We start from the raw sequence: 22454 nt of genomic DNA on the forward strand, positions 1-22454 counted from the left end.
TGGATTTTTTTCCAGGCCAAAAAAAAAAAAAATCCTTTAAAAAATAGTAGATTCTTCTGAATGACTTATAGAGCCAATCCCTAGGCTCCATTTAGGTCAGGGATCCTGGTGAGTAGCAGGTCTGGAACCCCCGTCAGATGGGGGCATGGTGCAGGTTCTGGGAGCTGCTCCTCTTTCTCTGACACTGTAGTGACAAAAATAGGAGAAAGAAAAGGAAGTAGCAATGCATACACACGTGCTCCCTGCTTGTTTTATTTTTTTAAGGTTTTCTTTCTATTATCAGAAGTTTTATTATTTTTATGGCAACAGCCCATGCATTGGGAGGGCAGGTGTCAGTACTATCATTAGTGGGAAAGGCAGAGAACTGAATTAGTTGGGGTCATACCTGCAAGAAGTTCTGGGATCGCTTCAACCAGGCTACATAAATCAGAAGGGAATTCATGGAGGGAGGGAAGGACATTGTGTAAGTGAAGAAGAAAGGGTCATCTGCTGACCCAGAAAAAGGCAAACAAGTCAGCAGGCTTTAGAGAGAAGTGAAGGGAAAGGACAGATGTTCCCCTGTGGGAGGCTGAAGGGTCACATTGTCATGACCACATGCATGATGGAGCCAGAGTCCAGGCCGCCTTGAGCAGGCACCTGCTAGGTTTCCCCAGCAACAGGGTCCTCCCTTCCCTCCCCTCCAGCTGTGATATTAAGATCTGAAAAGCTACACACAGATGAAGCAGATGAGCAAAGAGCCTGCCAGAAGGTGGACTTCTCTGAGTCCACCTCTCAGAGAAGGCCCTGGGATGCAGCAATCCAGGAGGATGCAGATACTGGAAAACTTGAGAAAGGACGGGGCTCTGGTGGAACCTGCTCAGCTCCTCTGGCTTCGGTGGGGACACAGATTGGGTTTGTGATGCCACCTGGTCTGGTTCTGTCATGAGGCATGGACAGGAGCAAGAGGAAGCAGGACCAGGGACTCCAGGCCACCCTGAAAGGCAAGATCACTGTCCTCATTTATAGAAAAGGTGCAGCTGAAGCAGACCACCTGGCCACAATGGCCAACCTAGCCAGTGGTAGACAAGGATGCCTTCTGTAAATCCACACCTGTTCTCACCTGTTCTCACCTGTCCGTGACATCAGAAAGAGAAACAGAAAGCCTGTGCCTAAGCCCCAAGCACTGTTGTGTCCCGTGTGTGTGGACAGGCCTCGGGCCATCCTCCCAGGCCTATGGTCTCCAGATGCAGAGGAGTCCAGCCTGGGCAGTGGACGGGTGTCTCAGGTTGCGTGATTGAAGGCAAGGGAGGAGGCGGAGGCTGCAGGACTCCTCCAAGGGGAAGGTGGAGACTCCGGCTGCACAGCAATGTTTCTGTGTAAGCTACAAAATTCTGTGACACCAGAACATTTAAAGAGAAAATCCTCAAAGACAAGGAAAGAGCACAACCAATTACTCATGTCTGAAATATTTTCTTCCATTATATGGCCTTTGGAGGGAGCAGGCGATAAATGAATAAATTGTGTCCATTTCCCCCGCTGAAAATATGATAAATCAAAAAATCAATCATGATTCATATCCATGAGGACTGTGGAACCACCTAAGAATGCCTCGTGCCCAGTTAGTATGAGAATGTAGACTCTACTCACCAAGGATACTGTCCTAGTGAAGGACAGAAGGGCCCAGGATCATTTTTTGGCAGAGGGGAAGGTGTTCCTGTTTGCCATTCTCATAGTCCTGCTTAAACTTTGTGGGTTTTGTGGCATGAGTCCAGTCCTGAGCTATCAGGAAACCTACCTTCTGGGGCCTCAGTGATTAGCTTGGAGTCTGGCCTGTCACCCATACCAGACCCATTATCAACTTCCCTGGGAGTTTAACTCAGAAAAATCATTCCCTCACTCCAGCAGGTAAGAACCAAAAGGACTCACATGAGTCAGGAGCTAATGAGGTGTCTGCTTCCACATGGAGCGGACCAGCCTCAGAATGGGACCAAGAAAAGTATTGGGAGTGAGGGTGATGTCATCATTTGAACACTTGGATCCAGGTGTTCCCCTTAAAACAAAGGCTTGTTTGAATTGGCTTTCTGTCACTTCAAGATAGGTATGGTATGCCCACCTGAAATCCTAGTGACTCAGGAGACTAAGGTAGAAGGATCACAAGTTTGAGGCCAGTCTGGACAACCTAGGGAGATTCTGTCTCAAAATCTAAAAAGGTCTGGGCGTATAGGTCAGTGGTAGAATGCCCATGAGTTCAATCCCCAGTGCCAAAAAGCAAAACAAAAGAAACCCTGATGAGTTCTGATGAGTACTATTAACATAAAACAGAGAAATATTGCTATTGTGCTGAGAGGGCTGGAATTCTCAGGCGGGTTGTCCTCAAATCGACTGCACTATCAGACTAAACAAACAACTTTTCCATGAAGGCCCATAGCTTGGTTGGCTTACTAGGGTCGTGATAATTCTGACCACAAGCTAACAGCAAGAGGACAACGGACTAATGAGTGGAGTGCTGCAGACTGAATTGTGTCCCACCCCTTTCCCAAATTCATGTATGGAAGCCCTAACCCCTGATGTGGTGCTATTTAGCAGTGAGGACTTTAGGAAGTAATTAGGGTTAGATAAGGTAGTGATTTAGATGAGCCCCATGATGATGTTAGTACCCCTTTAAGAAGAGACCGGAGAGTTTGCTCTCTCATGTCTCCTTCTCTATCAACATAGCAGAAAGGAGTGATCTGTAAACCCAGAAAAGACCTCACCAGAACCTGACCATGCTGGCCTTTGATCTTGAACTTCCAATCTCCGCAAAGCTGAGAGCCAACTGCTGTTCATGTCCTCAGTCTGCAGTTGCTTGGGAGAGAAGCCCTAGCAGCCTGAGACACAGAACTTTGGGAAGACCCAAGAATGGGAACTGGCCTCTTAAATTTCTGATATGCAAAGTCCTTCACTTGAGGAAACCAAGTCCTGCACTTTAGAAAGAAGGCTTCCTCCCCACGACATTGGACTTCAGTGTGGTGGAGTGAGCCGTTCCTTCCCAGACACTTTCCATTGACCATTCCCTTCCACTCCATCTCCTTGTGTTGTGGTTCCTGCAGAGATGGAGGAGATGACAGGAGCCAACATCGCCAAGAGAGAGGGAAAGGAATGGGGCCAGTAAGCTGTCTGTGACGTCCATCCAATGATGATGCCTGGGGCCCCAGAGATGGGAGAGCCCAGGTGAGAAGTCCTGCCTTCCTACACTGGAGGAGCTTGTCCAAATCTCCTGGATTCCCAGCATGCTTTTTGGCATGAAGTATACTGGGAACAAGCAACGTACTGGGTTTGCTCTCCACTTCCTTCACAGGGACATCTGCCCTGGAGAAATATAATCAAGCATCTACCCCATTGCTTGGGATAGAGCCAAGCTTGGCAGACCTTTTGGTGAAAAGACATATAGTAAATGCTTTAGGCTTTGTAAGTCACACACTTGCAATCATTCAACTCTGCCACTCTCACATGGATGGTACACAGATGTGCAAGGCTGTGTGCCATTTGAACTTTGCTAATTTGAATTTTATATAATCGTCAGGCATCTTAAATAGTGTTATGGTCTGAATGTGGAATTCCCCCCAGAACGCATGCATTGAAAGCTTGGTCTCCAATGCAGCAATGTCCAAAGGACATTGAGGACTCATTGAGGGATCAGGAGGACTCTGAGCTCATCAGAGATTAACCTATTGATAGCCGAATGGACTACCAGAAGAAGGTGGAGGGTAGGCAGGTGGGGTGTGGTTGGAGAAAGTAGGTCACAGGAATAAGGCCCTGGGGACTTTATCTTGTCCCTGGCCCTTCTCTCCCCCAGCCCCACCTTTCTGGCTGTCTTGAGATGAGCCCCTTTCTTTCACCAAGCCCTTCCGCTGTTATGTTCTACCTTGCCTTGGGTCTGGAGCAATGGAGCCAGCTGACCATGGACTGAAACCTCTGAAACTGAGCCAAAATTAATCCTTCCCCCTCTAACTTGTTCTTCTCAGGTATTTTGGTCACAATGACAAAAATCTGACTAACACAAATGTTATTCTTTTGATTTTTTCCCCCAGCTATTTAAAAGTGAAAACCACTGTTTCACAAGTTCATGACATTTCTGAGACTTTCTTCTCTTAGTTTCCATCATTTCCTCCAAGTTGCCTGCTCCTGCTGGTTTCCTAATCTCTGTTCATTGACACGCTTTCCCCAGATGTCTCTGGCACTGGCTGTGGCTTACTTTGAAGAAACGGCCATTGACAAGATGATCGGGAGCTCTAGGTCTTGGTCTAGAGCAGTTGCATATGTTGCCAGCTGAGGACTTGGTGAGTTTTGTGGGGGATCCCCACTGTCAGCATCAGTCTTGGTCAGTTTTCTGCTACTGCAACAAAATACTTTTAAAGGGAAAAGACTTATTTTGGCTCTGGTTTGAGGTTTCAGACCCTGATTAGTTAGGCCCATTGCTTTTGGGACTGTGATGACCCTATGCCTCCCTACTAATTTCCTTCCTAGAATACAGTCCACCTGAGGACTGGGTGCTCAATCTGTGCCACACTAGGGATGAATTTTGGGGTAATCTTTCCCCACCGCCCTGTGTTTACATCCAATCAGATACAGGAACTCCAGAAAATGACATAGAAGTGGGTGTATGTGGGGTGTGTGTGTGTGTGTGTGTATGATGTGTGTACATCTGGTATGTTTATGGCAAGTGTGTGGGTGGGCATGAGGGGTGTATTGTGACATTTGTCATGTGTGCTCTATACAGATGGTATGTGTGGTGTGTGTATTGTGTGTGTTTATGTATGCTGCGTGTGTGGTGTGTGTGCATTTGTGTGGGGGGTATACAATGTGTGGTGTGTAGGTCAGTGTGAATTTGTGTAAGTGTGACAGTTATGCACGTGGGCTCATGACATCACCTCTGGACTTAGGAGCTGTCTGTGATTTGGGGCCATCACTTTTTGGAGAAGGAGGGATAAGTCATCTGAACTTGGAAATGCTGGCTGGCAGAAGCTCGACGATATTGTTTTCACAGTGGTGAGACTCTGTGGATATCGATTCCATGCTTGTTATGTGCATCACGGGTAGGAACAGTCCTCGGCATCACGCCGCTTTAGTGTGGTTTGCCAGCCAGGAGCTCACTGGTCCTTTGGGAGCTAATCTTAAGGATGGGGCGGTCACCTGGAGACAGGGAACTATTGCCCTTCAAGTTGCTAAGTCCACATTTGAGGCCCAGCCACCTCTTAGGCTGTCCTCATCAGCTGGCAGGTTCCTCCTCCACACGCTTTCAGATGGGTAGCCGCTGCCCCCTCAGCTTGTGAGAATTCTGGGAGGCAGGTGTGTGAGGGGCTGAGGGGCTTGGCAGACTTGCCATGTGGTGGGTGCTTGGCAAACAGTTGCTGTTTTTATTTTTATTCAGGGCTGGTGGCAGGGGGGGCTCATGAAACTATGAAAAGGGTGAGACCCAACACCCATGCATCCTGACGTGGGGCGGCCATGATGTCCTCTCAGCCAGCCTTTACCCTCTCATCAGGACACGGCCAGTCACCATCCTATTCAAGGAAACACCATCCCTCTGATCTGTCGAGAACGTTGTCCTCACACAGATCAGCAGGGATGGGGCTGAGTGTGCAGGGCCTCCCCAGGCATTAAGCATCTGAGGTGACCGCAGCACATAAGCCAGAGGCAGACAGTGGATACCAACCTGGCAGCTTGGCCTTTTGCCTCATAGGGACTTGTCTATGTGACAGGTTCCCCACCGTAACACTGAAAATATTTTCCTTTCACAAATTAAAAGACCAGATAATTAAAAGGGAAACACTCAGGAGATTCATTTTCACTCTGCCCTGCATTCAGTTTTCATTTTGCAGCTCTTTGGATATTGTGAACCTGAACAGACTCATTCCGTGTGAAACTGGAGAATGACCACCCAGAACTGGACAGGACTTGGCTGGAAAGGAAGGCCAGGACGGATGATAAAATTGTCAGCTCTACCCAGCAGATTCATTCAGCAACGTGGATCAGAGGAGCCTCTCAGGGTCTGCTGGATGGGGGAGTTTCAGGCACACTGGGTTGGTAGATGTCAGGTATCCCCCAAAAGCTCATGTGTGAGACAGGAGGTGAAATGATTGGGTTATAAGAGCCTTAACCTAACCAGTGCATTAATCCCTAGTCCTTAACAAGACAAGAAATAAGCACAAGAAATAAAAGCAAGAATCAACACCTGGGATAGATTCAAACTGAAAAGCTTTCTCTCAGCAAAGGAAACTATCAGCAATGCGAAGAGAGAGCCTACAGAGTGGGAGAAAATCTCTGCCACTCATACTTCAGATAGAGCACTAATTTCTAGAATATATAAAGAACTTAAAAAACTCTACACCAAGAATACAAATAACCCCATCAACAAATGGGCTAAGGAAATGAACAGACGCTTCACAGAAGAAGATCTACAAGCAATCAACAGATATATGAAAAAATGTTCAACATCTTTAGTAATAAGAGAAATGCAAATCAAAACTACCCTAAGATTCCATCTCACCCCAATTAGAATGGCGATTATCAAGAATACAAGCAACAATAGGTGTTGGCGAGGATGTGGGGAAAAAGGTACACTCATACATTGCTGGTGGGGCTGCAAATTAGTGCAGCCACTCTGGAAAGCAGGGTGGAGATTCCTTAGAAAACTTGGAATGGATCCACCATTTGACCCAGCTATCCCACTCCTTGGCCTATACCCAAAGGACTTAAAATCAGCATACTACAGAGATACAGCCACAACAATGTTCATAGCTGCTCAATTCACAATAGCCAGATTGTGGAACCTACCTAGATGTCCTTCAATTGATGAATGGATAAAGAAACTGTGATATATATGTATATTATATGTGTATATATATATATATATATATATACATATATACAATAGATATATATGTGTGTATGTATATATATATATATATATACATACAATGGAATATTATTCAGCTATAAAGAATAATAAAATTATGGCATTTGCAGGCAAATGGATGAAATCAGAGAATATCATGCTAAGTGAGATAAGCCAATCTCAAAAAACCAAAGGAAGAATGATCTTGCTGATAAGCTGATGATGACACATAATGGGGGGGGTGGGAGGAAGGCAAGAATAGAGGAAGGAGGGACTGTATAGAGGGAAAAGAGGGGTGGGAGGGGTGGGGGGAAGGAAAACAGAGTGAATCAAACACCATTATCCTATGTAGATGTATGATTACACAAATGGTATGCCTTTACTCCATGTACAAACAGAAACAACATATATCCCATTTGTTTACAATAAAAATAAATTAAAAAAAAAAGAGCCTTAACCTCACCAGTGCATTAATCCCTAGTAGGGATTAACAAGGTAGTAATTGTAGGCAGGTAGGGTGTGGCTGGAGGATATGGGTCCCCGGGGCTGTGCCTTTGAGGTACACGTCATGACTTGTTGAGCGGAGCTCTCTCTGCTTCCTGGTGCCATGTCCTGAGTCACTTTCCTCCACCACTCATGCACCATGATGTTCTACCTGGCCTCAGGCCCAGACCAATGGTGTCAGTCATCTATGGCCTAAGACCTCTGAATCTGCAAGCCCCCAAATAAACTTTTCCTCCTATACATTGTTCTCGCAGGTCTTTTGGTCACCACGATGAAAACACTGACTAAGACAGTCACCCAGTGGGCAAATCCCTTGACCTAACTAGCTCTTTATTCTTCCCCAAACTTTCTAAGGTCCCACTGGATATAGGCATGCAGGAATGGGTCCCCAAGCAGCAGGGAACAGGGTGGGAGGAACAAGTGCCCAAGAGCTAGTTCATTCTGAGCCAAATGAGGCCCAGGACTTTCATCTACCCTGATATTCCTCGTGTCTCTGGCCCGCCCCAGCCTATGGTAGCCACCTCTCCTGGCCTCTTCTCTGGCACCACATGGCCCTGGGCAGGCTCCTGATGAAGAGGTACCCAGCTTGAGTATTGCAGTCTGCCGTCTGTCTCCCTCCTGCCACTTAGGGGGCTATCAATGGAAGGTTAAAGGTATAACCAACATGGCTGCTGCAAGGCAATGAGTGTCCAAACAGCCGGAAGCAGCCAGCCACCTCCCAACTTCACAATCTCTCCCATATGGACCAGAGTGACGTTAGCATAGGGCTTTCCTCTTTTTGTTGTTTATTTTATTTTATTTTATTTTTTCTTATTTTATTTTTTCTTATCTTATTTTATTTTATTTATTTTATTTTTGGCCCAGGACAACCACCTTGGTTACCTTCAGGAATATTCTTTTTCATCACATGAAGTCAGGAGTCATACAGAAACAGGAATCAGGAAAGAGGCTACTTTAAGGAATTATCACTTACATTAACAAAACATGTCCCCAGCGCATCAATGAAAGTTGGCATGGTAGAAGATTCTGGATTCCAATCAGGATTTCTGATGAACTGTTACAATCTGCTTGCCAGAATATGATTTCAGAGACATTGAAAGGGAGACTTCAAAAATATTTTGATTTGCTTCATTTGGGGCTTTCTAAACATTTACTGTTTAAAATCTTGCCGATTAATGATTCAAAATGCTGTTTATTTCTGACAACTTATGTTTGGTATATACTTGCCATTTATAAATGTTCAACAAAATCAGTCTCATGTGGCATTTTGATAATGTTGGTAATTGCTGTTACTGTTTTTGTCTTATGATACTAGTATCTAAGTGACAGGAGGATAGGGGAAGGTCTTCAAGGAAGGTCAATGCAATTGGAAGTACATAAAATCTCAGAAGAGAACCAGGGAAGGGTATCTCCTTCTCCCTCCCACAGGGAAGACCTCTAACAGTTTCTGGTGGATTCATTGTGAACAGACGGAGGAAAACAGTCCTAAATTAAATCTAAATATTCCAGCCACCCCTGCCTCTCAGGCTAACAGCATCTCCAAGCTGCAGATAACACACTGATGTACTTATGGGGTCCCCCCTTAGCAACAGAGTTGCCATGGAAACACATTGTGAGTCTCTGAGAGGAAGCAAAAGAGAGCAGGCTGGAGGAGTTCAGGAATTTCTCATTGAAATAATTACAGTCGTTCTCAGTGTGTTTAAGAAATGAATACCCCATGAATGTTTTAAATTCTTTTTCAGTGCGTGTTTCTGACCGTCTTACATCCAAAGAGTTTAACTCCAGTGCTTACCATTTTAAATCTAAATCGTATTGTATTTTTTGCAAAGCATTTTGGAAGCTTTTGGCAGCTAATTTTTTTTTTTTCTTTTTTCTGGGATGCAAGGAGTCCTATGCATTTAAATGTTCATCATCCACATAAAATCCCACAGGGGGACTGGTTATGTATGTGAGACAGAAAGACTGTGTGACAACTGTTTTATAGCAAGTTCATCAAGCCACGAGTAGTGTGGTATGCACCTGTAATGCCGGGTACTTGGGAGACTGGCACGGGGGTCACAGGCTCAAAGACAAGCCTGGGCAACATAGCAAGAGCCTATTGCAAAAAAACAAAAGCAAGTTCATCAAATATTTGATACAATTTTGTGTTAACCATGTACACTTTGGGCTTTGGTTAATCACTATGCATAACAATTTTTTAGAATTTTTGGTTGGCCCATTTATCCCAGCATAACTAGCTCCTATCAGTGCTGTAACTTCTGAATGTCTAGTCATTTAGGAAATTCTAGGGCCACTATGGGAGATCTTGTGTGTATTTAGAGAATGTCAGGTTCTTCTCTGTGTCTGAACCAAAATAATAATAAAATGCATTTAGTAAGTTATTCCTAATATTTTGCATCTATTTTTATTTTAAAACTAGCCTGTGATTCTGGTAGAAAATGTTGACATCTTCCTGATAGAATTTTTTACAATCATGTTCAAAGTATTTTAAAAAGTCTGAGGACTGATTCCCAGAAATCTCACCCTTGAAGACTGAAACATCAATAAGATGTTGGCATTCTTCCCTAAGTCCTGATTTTAACCTTTTGTGTTGTTCGTTTGGGGATTTTTGTTTTATTATTTCTGGTGTTCTGTGTTAGTCAGCTTTCCATGGCTATAACAAATAACTGAGAAAATCAACTTCAGAAAGGAAAGGTTTACTTTGGTTCATGCTTTCAGAGGGCTCAGTCCACAGATGGCTGACGCCATTGCTCTGGGCCTGAGATGAAGCAAAACATCATGGCATCAAGAGCCTGTGGCAGAGGCGGCTGCGCACCTCATTGCAGCCAGGAAGCAAAGAGAAGGAGCAAGAGGAAGGGGCCAGGGACAAGAAATGCCCTCAACTAGGTGCTGCCTCCTACCATTTCCATCACCTCCCAGTCGTTCATTCATCTATGAATCTGTCAATGGATGAACCCACTAATGAAGTTAGAGCCTCGTGATCCAATCACTTGCCCAAATCCCCCATCTGAATGTTGCTGCCTCCGAGATGTTATTTAGATATGAGGTGTCCCCCTAAAGCTCACGAGTGATTCCATTATGACAGCTGCAACCTAATGGGTGGATGCAACCTAATGGGTGGATTTCAAATTATTGGATGAATAATTTGAAAGGATTACTGCGTGGTAACCATAAGCAGGTGGTTACTGTAGGTAGGTGGGGCATGGCTGGAGAAAATAGGTCACTAGAGGCATGGCCTTGGGAATTACATTTTTTGTCCCTCTCTCTCCTTCCTGGCTTCCATGAGCTGAGCAGCTTTCCTTTGCCGCGCCCTTGTGCCATAATGTTCTACCTCACAGGCCCAGAGCAATGGAGCTGGCTGACCATGGACTAAAACCTCTAAACTTGTGAGCCAGAATAAACTTTTCCTTCTCTAATTTTTTTCTTGTCAGGTATTTTGTCACAGTAATGGAAAGCTGACGAACACAGGGATCAAGCCTTCAACAAGTGAGCCTTTAGAGGAACTTCCAAACCCAAACCGTACATCTACTTCTCTGTAGGTTTCTTTAAATAGCATCCTTGTTTGGACAATTTCAGCCCACCTTCTGTCTTCCACTCATCATCTCCATCTGGAGGTCTAAGGGATGCTCAAACCTACCTCTAGATCTTCTCTCTCCTGATGTGTCCTTCTTCCTGCTTCCTTCCTCTTGGTGCATAGAACACCTATCCACACAGGCACTCATAAAAGAAAATAGGAGGCAGCCTGGATGCCTTCCTTTTGGGCAAAACATCTAACATGAGTCAATACGGACTTGTGAATAAGTAGAGGTAAGAACATTTTAGAGTGGCAGGGGGCACGTAGAGATGACTGTTCATTCTACTTCACAGGGCAGAGCAGGTCTGCCTCCTGCTCAGGCCTGAAGCCTCTTATTGCAGGCATCTCCAGTCCACCCTCAGTGACTCCTTGTAGCACTCAATTCACGCCTGCCAAAAACCCAGAAATTAGAAAGGGGTTTTGCCTTTTCTGTACTTTTAGAATATCACTCTTTTGCACTGAATTTCTTCTTGAAGAAAGAGCAGAAAGTCTGCAATCCTCACTAAATTTAGCACAAGGGATATGGCTATGGTTTGAATATACTTTATCTCCTCTGAAACTCATGCTGAAATTTAATAATTATTATAAGATTTTAAGAGTGGGACAGGTAAAACCTTTAAGAGGTAATTAGGACTCTGCCCTCATGCATGAATTAATCAGGTGATCAATGGGTTAGTGTTTTTTAAATTTGATTTATTTTTTTTCTTACAGACTGCAGTTTGACTCATTGTACACAAATGGGGTACAACTTTTCATTTCTATAGTTGTACACAATATAAATTCACACCATTCGTGTAATCATACATGTACATAGGGTAATGATATTTGTCTCAGTCCACTATCTTTTCTTCCTCCACCCCCTCCCCTCCCCTCATTTCCCTCTACACAATCCAAAGTTCCTCCATTCTTCTCTTATTCAGCCACCCCCTATTATGTATCATCATCCACTTATCAGAGAAAACATTCAGCCTTTGGTCTTTTGGAATTGACTTATTTCACTTAGCATGATATTCTCCAACTCCATCCATTTACCTGCAAATGCCATAATTTTATTCTTCTTTGTGACTGAATAATATTCCATTGTATGTATGTACCACAGTTTCTTTATCCATTCATCTATTGAAGGGCATCTAGGTTGGTTCCACAATATAGCTATTGTAAATTGAGCTGCTATAATAGTTCATCTGAAGAGTGGGTCTGCTATAAAAGCCATTTTTTAAAACCCATGCTCCATCTCCACCTTGCCCCTGTACCACCTTAGGACCCTTCCAACAAGAGGGCGCCCAGATGCAGCCCCTCTCTGTTGAACCAGAACTGTGAGCCAAGATAAAACATTTTTCTTTATAGGGTACAGGAAACAGACTAAAACAGACATGAGCATAAAAAAAAAAAAAATCAGAATGAAATTTCTAGTTTCCTGGAGACATACAAAGGCAAACAAATTCATTATATTTTAAGGGTTGGGAAGTGAGATTGAAAAATGTGGTCATTGTCCCTCACTCTGTAATTGACAAAGCACTTTGGATTCATTATTCTCATTCAGAAAAATCTAAAAAGCTCGCGGGGAATGGATTTGTGACTTTCATTTTATAAATAAAAACAAAGTTTGGAACAGTGAAGAAATGAGACAAGCCCACCTGGGGAGTGGCAGACGGGCAGTGGGGTGCTGGCAAATGCCATAACCAGTTTCCTGGAAAACAAACCCACCCTGATTGGTAGCACTGGCCAGTTTCTGGGATGTAAATGTTCTGCCACCACCAATTTCAAGTTATTGATTTAACCCGAAACTCACAAAATACATGAGAATTAACAACTGGTTCTTGTGAGCTGGACCAGTACCCGCCATTGCTGGGCAGAGTCTGTGCTGGTCTCCTTCTTTTTGACCTGAATGCTTCCCATGGCACCTCACTGCCAAAGTAAAATTAGGAGTCACGATCTGCATGCAGAGGAGGCAATGGGGAGGTGCCTAAAACTGATAGAAAATCCGCAGGAAACGCAATACTGCCTGGGCCAGCGTTTCCGGGGCCTTCGGGTGCTTTCTTTCGCTTGTGCTCTAAGGCTGTGGAATGGTTCATTTATTCGAGTTGTGTGGACCCTCCCTTGAGAGATGCTGATGACACTTTTGCTGTAACTGTGGTGTGGACTTCAGTCTCTATTTCCCACATTTCCAGGAGCCCCCTTGGAGCCTGGGAGGTGGAGGAGGAACGTCTGGACCTCTTCCGAGGCTCTCATGGCCGGTTTGCTGGCTGCACGGAGCTGCTGCCTATCCCTGATTGGGTTTGGGGATGCTGTGGTGAGCACGTTGCTAGGGAGACCGCCGGTTGGAGGGAGGCCACGGGAACCGTTATTCAGAGAGGCAGAAGTCGAGGATGGCGGCTCATCCTGTGGTCAGCAGGACCTCTGCCGTGAAGATGCAAGAGGTGAGGGACTAACCGCTGGAATCCCGGTGTCCCTGCTGCATGGACATGTGAGACTTGCTGGGTGCCCCACCAGGCTCAGATCCTTCAGAGGGAAATTCAGTATACCACTTCCGTGGGGCTTTGACCCTTCAAATGGTATTTTGGTATATAACGTCATTCTCAGTCCCCCTTCTGCCACTTTAGGAAGAACAGAGGTAATCAATCACTTGTGCTTACATTTCCAGTTAACCTGAGCCCCCATTTGACTTCCTGGCTACACCCTATGCATCCGCTTTTTTTTTTTTTTTTTTTTTTTAAACCAGGAATTGAACCAGGAGTGCTTAACCACTGAGCCACATCCCCAGTTTTTTTATTTATTTTTTATTTTTTGAGACAGTCTTGCTAAGTTGCTTTGGGCCTCACTAAGTTGCTGAGGCTGGCTTTGAACCTGTGATTCTCCTTCCTCAGCCTCCTGAGCCACCAGGATTACATACATGTGCCACCGCTCCTGTCTGCTTCTTTTGACAAGAAGTTGTTGTTTCAGGCTTTCCCTCTTTCAATACGGAGCAGGATACACCACAGAATTAGAGTTTTGCGGGAACACAGTGGTTGTGTTTCTCAGGGTTCTCTAGACATAGAATCAGTAGGAAAGCTGTAGAGATGCTCTTTGACTTATGATAGGTTACATCCCCAAAACCTAACAGTTTGAAAATACCACAAGTCAAAAATGAATACCCAGCCTAGAGAATATCATACCCAGCCTGACAAACAGGCTCAGAACAATTAGCCTATAGTTGGGAAAAATCATCTCACATAAATCCTCGTTTACAGAAAAGTGTTGATCTCCTATAATTTATTGAATACTATACCAAAAGTAAAAAACAGAATGATTGCGTGGGTATTCTTTTGTACCATCATAAAGTCAAACCATCTTAAATTGGGGGCCATCTGTGTACATATGCCAAGTAACAGCATTTCAGTCAATAATGAACCCTGCATGTGCCAATGGTCCCATTAGAGCAAAATGGAGCTGAAAAATTCCTACCATTGCTGGACGCGGTGTCACACGCCTATAATCCCAGCAGTGCCTGATGATCTCAAGTTCAAAACCAGCCTCAGCAACTTAGCGAGGCTCTATAAGCAACTTAGTGAGACTCTGTCTCTAAATAAAATATTTTTTAAAAGGCCTGGGGATGTGGCTCAGTGGTTGAGGACCCCTGGGTTCAATCCCCAGTACCAAAAAAAAAAAAAAAAAAAAAATTCCTACCTTTTAGTGACATCTGGCTGTTGTGACGTCACAGTGCTATACAACACCAGTGTATCTATGGCGATGCTGCTGTAAACAAGCCTACTGGCTGCCAACTGAATGAAAGTGAGGCACATCCAATTATGTAGAGTCCGTCATACTTAATAATGACCTTGAACTACTGTTACCTCTGGTGTTTACTGTGACCTCATTTTCTCTTGTTTTTGATTTAATCTCATCTTGTGTTGTTCATCACAGCTCTCGGTGCTATAGAGACACTTATTATGAAAATTGGCTCGCATGTTTATGGACACTAAGAAGTGCCAAAGTATGCTGGCCCGTAAGTGGGAGGCCAGGAAAGCTGGTGGTATAGTTCCAGTCCATCCAAAAGCCCAAGAACTAAGAGCCTGAGGGGCAGGAGTAGATGGATGTCCAGATGTCCCAGCTGCTCAGGGAGACAGTGATTTTTACCCCTCCTCTGATTTTGTGTTCTTAGTGGATTGGATGGTGCTTATCCACACTGGTGAGTGTGGTTCTTCCTTCCTCAGTCTACCAATTCAAATGCTAATCCTACCAAAAACATCCTCTGAAACACACCACACTCAGAAATAATGCTTTACCAGCTACCTGGGCATCCCTTAGCCCAGTCAAGTCAATACTTCAAATTAACCTTCACAGCAGTCTTGCAGGTCCTGATGTCTGAGTACTGTATCCGAGTTGCCAAACTCTTTTCATTTCCCTTTCTGTGAAGATGCAGACAAGAGGTGGCACCGCAGCCATGGAGGGAGGCGGCGGCGGCGGTGGCTGCTCGCGCTGCTGTGCTGGGAGGCGGCCATAAGCTCTCAGTACTAGTTGGAGAACTACATGCGGCAGCAGCTGCTGCTGGCCGAGGAGAAGAGCTCCATACACGAGGCCCCGAGCTGGGTGCCCAAGAGACAGTTTGGCAGCATGCCACCAGTGCGACGGCTGGGCCACGACGCACAGCCCATGACCTCCTTGGACACCGCCATTCTGGCTCAGCGCTACCTGTGGAAATAGCAGCCTCAGCCAGGGGCACCAGCCCCAGCGCCACCTTTTCCACCCTGTTGAGGCTGGGCCCTGTAGTGCTGGACTCTCCCAGGCTGCAACAGGGACAGGGCAGGGACAGGGACAGCCCAGGTCACATGTGGGGTCAGCAGAGGTACCACGAAGCTACCTTTTGGAATGATTACTTGATTGTTTCGTTTTTTAAATCTGAGAAGCCTAGATAACTAATCTGCTTTTAATCATGACATTTTAATCTACCTCTGTCTCTAACCATGCTGTCTCTGGACTGAGTGACAAGAGGAGGGAGCCCACCCACTCACCCCAAGCCCTGACCTAGCTGGCATCCGCCTGGTTTGGGGACTGCTGCTCCCCACAGTCCAAATAAGCTGAAAGTGCAGCTTGCTGCTGGCTCCCAAAACGAATGCCCATCTCCCCGCTCCCCATCCTGTAGTCTGTGCCATCCCTCCCTTCTGACCCCAGCCCCTCAGTCCAAGCTTTGGAAAACCTTCACCTCATCTCATTCAAATATATTTATTTTTTTACTGAAAAAAAAAAAAAAAAAGATGCAGACAATACTTCCAATCTCACACAAGTTTTATGTGTGTGGACATTAAACAAGTTTCTCCAAATAAAATACTCCCCATGGTCCTGGTCATATGTTAAGCCCTTTACCAATACTGGTCCAACTTCCCCACCATATTGCCAGGGGTGGTTAACAGTGCACACGCCATAACCATAGGATCCACACACATCTTCCTTCAACGTTGTTGACTTGATTCAGTCCATACAAATTCTCTCTCTCTCATTGTAAACCCAGCCCAACCACTTGGCAATATTTCCGCTGCTCAAAATCCATTGTCCTTACCTTCTTCTCCATGACAGATGCATTTTAAAAACTAAAGTGATTTAAATTAATTTAATTTTGAGAACTTGATGATATCATAGCACCGCTGAAGACACCCGAAGCGTGCTGGGCCACACAAACGTAATCATGGTCAATGCTCGTTAATGCATGATGAAGCAAAACTACACTGTCCTCTGAGAAGTATAAACACCGGGGACATATTCCCAGGACATGAAGCATCTCCTATTGTTCCTTGGACTGCACTTGGAAGACAGTTATTTAAGGAGCAAGCCAGGTCATCCAGAGGAGTGTCACTTGGAAGTGAGGGTATTTCTAGGGCAAAATTTGCTATACTAGGCAGTAACCTGCATGTTTGCCCAAAGAATCAGCACTTATAAGACGCATAAAAACAAGTTTCAGGTCAGTGGGTTTCCTGTTCCTGACCCGGGCCATCAGGAAAGATCAAGGTTAAGTGGCATTTGTGGCATTTGGAGTGAGGTCTCTGGGGACCCTGACTGCACAGGAGTAAGAAGGCACTTTTGCTCTCCACCCTTTCACAAAGTGGGTCCAAGTTAGGGATCCAAGGACAGGTTGAGGGACAGGCCTCAGGGCAGGTCTAGGAACCCGAGAGCAGACCTCTTGTGACTCCTCACTGCAGTTGGCTTGCTTCTGTCTAATTTCCTTACTCTCTTCCCCTAATTCAGTTCTCGAGATAGAGCATTGTGATTGGCTACTGGATACTGGGAAGCCTTTGGATTGGTTCCCTGTGAGCCAATCAACTATTGCCAAGCTGGGGGTTCCGTCAGAAGACAGGAATGAGGGTCTGTCTCCCACCAGAGCTGCTCCCCATTTCCTTAAAGTGGGCCTGAGCTCCTGCACACAGTTTGCAAGATCCTTCTAGACCTGTTTGCTGCCCGTGCATTGACCGCATCGCGTGCACCCTCTTTCCAGGGATGGCAACATAATGTGCAAGGCCCAGGGCAAAGCGAAAATGCTGAGCCCTGTGTTCAAAATGCAGGAAGTCGCAGGTAATGGCACACTGAGAGCTTCTCCCTTTCTTCTGTGTTCCTCCCCACCCTCTGCCGCCGCATTTCTAATGGCGCTTCTTACTATTTAATGTCGTTCTAAGGAAAACAATAAAAGTTTAAATTGTCATCAGCTTTATCATTCATCTTTATATTGTACAATGCTAGCTTTACATGCAAATAGCAGAGTACTTAAGTGGTACACAGAATCATGGAAACGGAGGGCTGTTGTTTCCTGGCTTGTCCTGGGCGTTTCTCAGCTGGCCAGAGGGAGGGCCACAGTGAGACTCTGGGAGGTTGGAAGTGGGCAGAGGAGATCCCCTGGCAAAGAGCCAGTTCAGGGCACCCTCCCCTGGACCAGATACTCCAACCTGGACCTCAGGGTGCGCTGGCACTGCCACAGGCTGATGGCTGCTAGTTCCCTGCTGGGCAGCTGCTGGGCAGATGCCTTGTGCCCCAGCTGCAGGTAGCTCTGAGGAAGCAGAATCAGGCAACTCCTATTCTCCTGGGACTACCCTCAGGGATTATTATCTGGATCTTTTCCAACCCAGGGGTGATCTCCAGCTGACTGCCCACTGGTGTGAGGTGGTACAGCCAGACTGCAACTGTGTGCCCCACCAAGAGGGTACATGTAATGTATAAAGCTGCTCCCCCACCCATTCCATTGCAGTCATTTTCCCTGCCTCCCAACCACTTGTCAATCTGTGAACATCCTAGCTAGCTATTGGTTCATCAGTCAGCTTGCAAGTATCCTTCTCTGTTATTGGTCCCCTGTTAGCCTGGCAGAATTAACTGCCATCTTTCCCTTCTTGCTTTTCTCTCCTACATACTTGCTTTTCCTCCTCCTCACTTTCCACTCTCTCTAGCATGCACCCTTTCTCTTTTCTCTTTCCTTTCTCTTTTCCTCTCATTTTCTCTCTTACCCTGCAGGGAGACACTCTGTGTTCTTAATAAACTCCCTTATGTGATTTCCTGTGTCCAGCGTGGTTTTTGTGGGATTCCTTACACTTATTATAGAATTATTCTCTTAACCCCGAGTTTCCACCATTCACATCTGTCTGTCCCCTGTCACAGACACTCCTCTGGTTGAGGCAGGGTAGCTTAAGGACCCTGTCCCAGGTCCCATGCCACCTTGATCAGCAGAACTGACGTGAGCCTCAGGACCTGCCCTTCATCCTGCCCTGTTGCATTATGGGAGGAGCTAACTTCCCTGAAGTATGACCAAGATTCTGTTTTTCAAAATACTGCCCAACCATTCTGAGCTTGTGCAGACCTATAAGTTTGACCTACAGTAACCTAAGAAGGAAAGCCTCTGTTAAACCCCACACACGTAACTTGCAACTAATGTCAAACCCAAGAAAGAGCATTCAGCATGTGTGCAATAGGCATTAAGGGCCAGGCACAGGAGTCTGTCAATCATCCCTCATTTGGCATAAACCACTACTAACAAAAAGCCCCTCGAGAGCCAACAAAGAACTCAGAAGCGAATATAAGCCTAGACCCCCTCTGAAGCAGGTCTCTGTCATGGCCTTTCCTTCAAGAAACTCTCTTAACAACTTCTCTTTGTCTTGATGAATTCCTCTCACTGTGTGTGCACTGGCCGTCACCCAGGTCCCACGACTCTGGTGACAGTGGGACTTTGTGAATTAAGACTCCAGGTCCCAAGGAAAGGGTTATGGAAAATAATATTCCTACAAGACAGCACCCCAAGAAAAATGGAGGGACAGTGTGGCTCAGGAGGAGAGAGGGGAATCTAGCCAAGCATTAACCTCCCAGTGAATCCTTTCCTAATAACAATGGGCCCTGAAGGAAAGGGGTGGATACTGAATGCTGGGCCCTGAACCTTGACCTTCCCCCATTGCAAATTAGTCCTAAAAGGAGCCACAGCAAATATAGAAACTCTGGGAAACAATGGATTCCAGAGAAAGAAAAGCTATGGGCAAGATTGAAGTACTCATCCCTCAGGATCTGGACTTCTATCTACCTAGACAACAATGAGTTTCAACCTTTTTACAACCACTCTCCTAGGTTAAAGTTTTAACCTGTATGACTAGCCCCTGACTGTCAAAACTGCACGTCCGCAGTCTCCAGAGAAACTATAAAACCCAGACTCCTTCTGTAACCTGGGGACCATTTCCATACCCAGAAAATGGGAGCTGCTGTGCCTGAGCAATTGACTTCACTGCAGAATAAAGGAAAGCTTGCTGATCCAAGATTTGCTTCCCATCTCTGGACTCTGACATTTGTGGGCCAGAGCTTACACCAAGGACTGCTCTATCGGCTCATCAGCCTCACTCACAAAACACACCAGGATAAGAGTAAACATTTCAAGATGGCGCCCACGGAGCACTAAAACTCCAACATGGGCCTTTCTAAGATGGGCCTTGTGCTGCAGCACTGGTTACAGCCCAGGAGACTGGTCCGGTGGTAACAGGGGTCCACTTTGTGCCTTGAATATAGCCCTTGCTGCTCTGCCACTGTGACATTTTTAAAATGGACATGTTTCTTTCTCTTCCTCTCTCTGTCCTCCCTAATCTTTCCCCCTCAGGAGAAACAAGATCACTGTTCTTCCCCATTTTAGGAAGATTTATCTGTCCTTGAGCACACCCACCAGAGGAATGAAGGAATCCAGACTTTGGGGATGGCACCAGAAGACCTCAGAGATGACTATCTCCCAAATTAACAAGTGAATTACAACTCCAGACCCAGAACATGTGGAATGTAGCCTTTGAGTCACCTCCTTAAAAGCCCCCTGTTCCTGCCAATAGGCAGAATCACAGTCTCTGGGACAGGTGTGCCCTATGTTTCTCCTTTGCTAGCAAAGCAATAAATCTTCTCTTTCCTTTTTCTCAAAACTGTGTCCTTGTTATTGGATTGGCATCGGGGACAAGGATGAAGCTTTGGGTGACACTGCCTTCCTCTTGCTGCAGTCATTGGGATCTCTGCCACTCTGAAGCTGGAACTCACTTCACTTTGGCCAAAAATGAACAAAGTCAGATGCTAAAAGTGTAAGGAAATCCCACGGAACCACGCCGGACACAGAAAATCACATAAGGGAGTTTATTAAGTAAACAGAGTGTCTCCCTGCAGGGTAAGAGAGAAAATGAGAGGAAAAGAGAAAGGAAAAGAAAGGGTGCATGCTAGAGAGAGTAGAAAGCCAGGAGGATAGAGAAAAGTGAGGAGGACAGACAGGATGAGAAAAGATGGCAGGGAAGCTACAGTAAAACAGTTGAATTCCGCCAGGCTAACAGGGGACCAATATCGGAGAAGGATACTTGCAAGCTGACTGATGAACCAATAGCTAGCCAGGATGTTCACAGATTGACAAGTGGTTGGGGAGGCGGGGAAAATGACTGCATCTGATGGGCGGGGGAGCAGCTTTATACATTACATTCCCCCATTTCTGTTTTCATAAGAAAATCTTTTGCTCTCCCATTTTTTCTGAAGCCTTCTCTCTCCTTCCTGCCTAAGTGACTAGGGCTGGTTTTGCAGGTGAGATGTAAAAAGTCCATTCTCCTTCCAGACTTCCAAAGGCAGAAGGTTTTCATGGATTTCATTTCCTCAATTTGACTGATCCCCTATTTCTATACTAACTGCCTGTCCCCAATTCTGACTTCATTTACCCCTCTAATTCTAGGAACTCCTTTGCTGTAGGGAAAGGGAGGTCGATGACCACTCTGGCTTCTTCGAGCTGAAAGGGGGCAGCATAGGGCAAGCAGTTTGGAGTTCCCTTTTTTGAAATCGGGTCAATTGAGGGGTCCAAGGTAGAAGTCCGGTTGGGGAAGAGCAGGTTGTAAAGGCATCTGGGGATGGGTGCTTCTATGAGAGAAGAACAAAAAGACATGAGTACTGAAATGAGCTTGATACAATATAAATGTTGCAGAATCTGAACATGCCAATGAATATCATAAAGATGACAGAAGTCAATAATTCCTCACCAGGGGGTGGAAGAACTGAGAAGTTGTTCCCATAACAAGCCTAGCAAAGGCTGGAGAGGACAAGGCTTTATTTGGGAACTTTAACATTATCTAGGTTATCAGGAATGTAAACGCAACATTTAGTAGAGATACTAGCAAACATAGATTAAGCTTACCTGTGTCTGTAGGCCTTAAACTGACTAAAAACTTCTGACTCTGGCAGTTTCTCTTGATAGTTATCAGGCACATTTGCCTAAGAATCTCTCTTTTGTAGCTTTTAGTCTTTATTCTAGTGGGCTAACACAAGTGTACATCTTAAGTTACATTTAAGTATTATTTCTTTTAAATGCCCAAGAATGGCTATATTTTGGTTTTAACTATTTTGCTAGGTGTTTAAGATCAAGCTGGTCAAAGTGACCTGTTCCTGTCTGTCAAAGAGTCAGCTGAGTTCCCACAGGGGTCACTCATAGAGAACTTAGGAGCAGCTTCTTAGCTCCATTAGTGCCATTGGTTAGGCAGCGTCTTCTCGATGAGGTGGCTGCCCTTGGAAGCATTAGGGGTGTCTCCTTTTTTCCAGGACCCTCCTCTGCAGCAGGTGCACTGAGTTGCTTTTCCTCTAGTGGCCTCATCAATCTCCTTGCTCTGGAGGTTGTGTGACCCAGAGTTGCAAAACTCCTTGGAGAAGTCCTCTTGTTCGTTGGGTTCAGGCTGACTTTGAGGGCAAGACCCAAATATGAACTTTTCTTGACCTCCGTATTTAATCTCAATCTCTAAGTTTGATCTTAACCATCAAGCAAGTCAGTCTCACCAGTCATAAAGTAAGAGTACTGGGCTTTAGCTTCAATGTCTATAACTTTACAGTTATTTACCCCCTTTTATCTAATTGGGGTTTACATTATACGGTGTTCGCTCTTGAACAGTACTTCTGCAAAATATTGATCAGGCAACAATTACAGTTTACAAGGAAAATACAAAATGGAATCACCAACAGTAAAACATTCAGTTTGTGCAATAGCTATCTTGAATTTTGGCTGAGTTCCCATTTGAGATCGCAGTAATCTTT

This window comes from Sciurus vulgaris, assembly GCF_902686455.1.
Source record: "Sciurus vulgaris genome assembly, chromosome: 13".
NCBI lineage: Eukaryota > Metazoa > Chordata > Mammalia > Rodentia > Sciuridae > Sciurus > Sciurus vulgaris.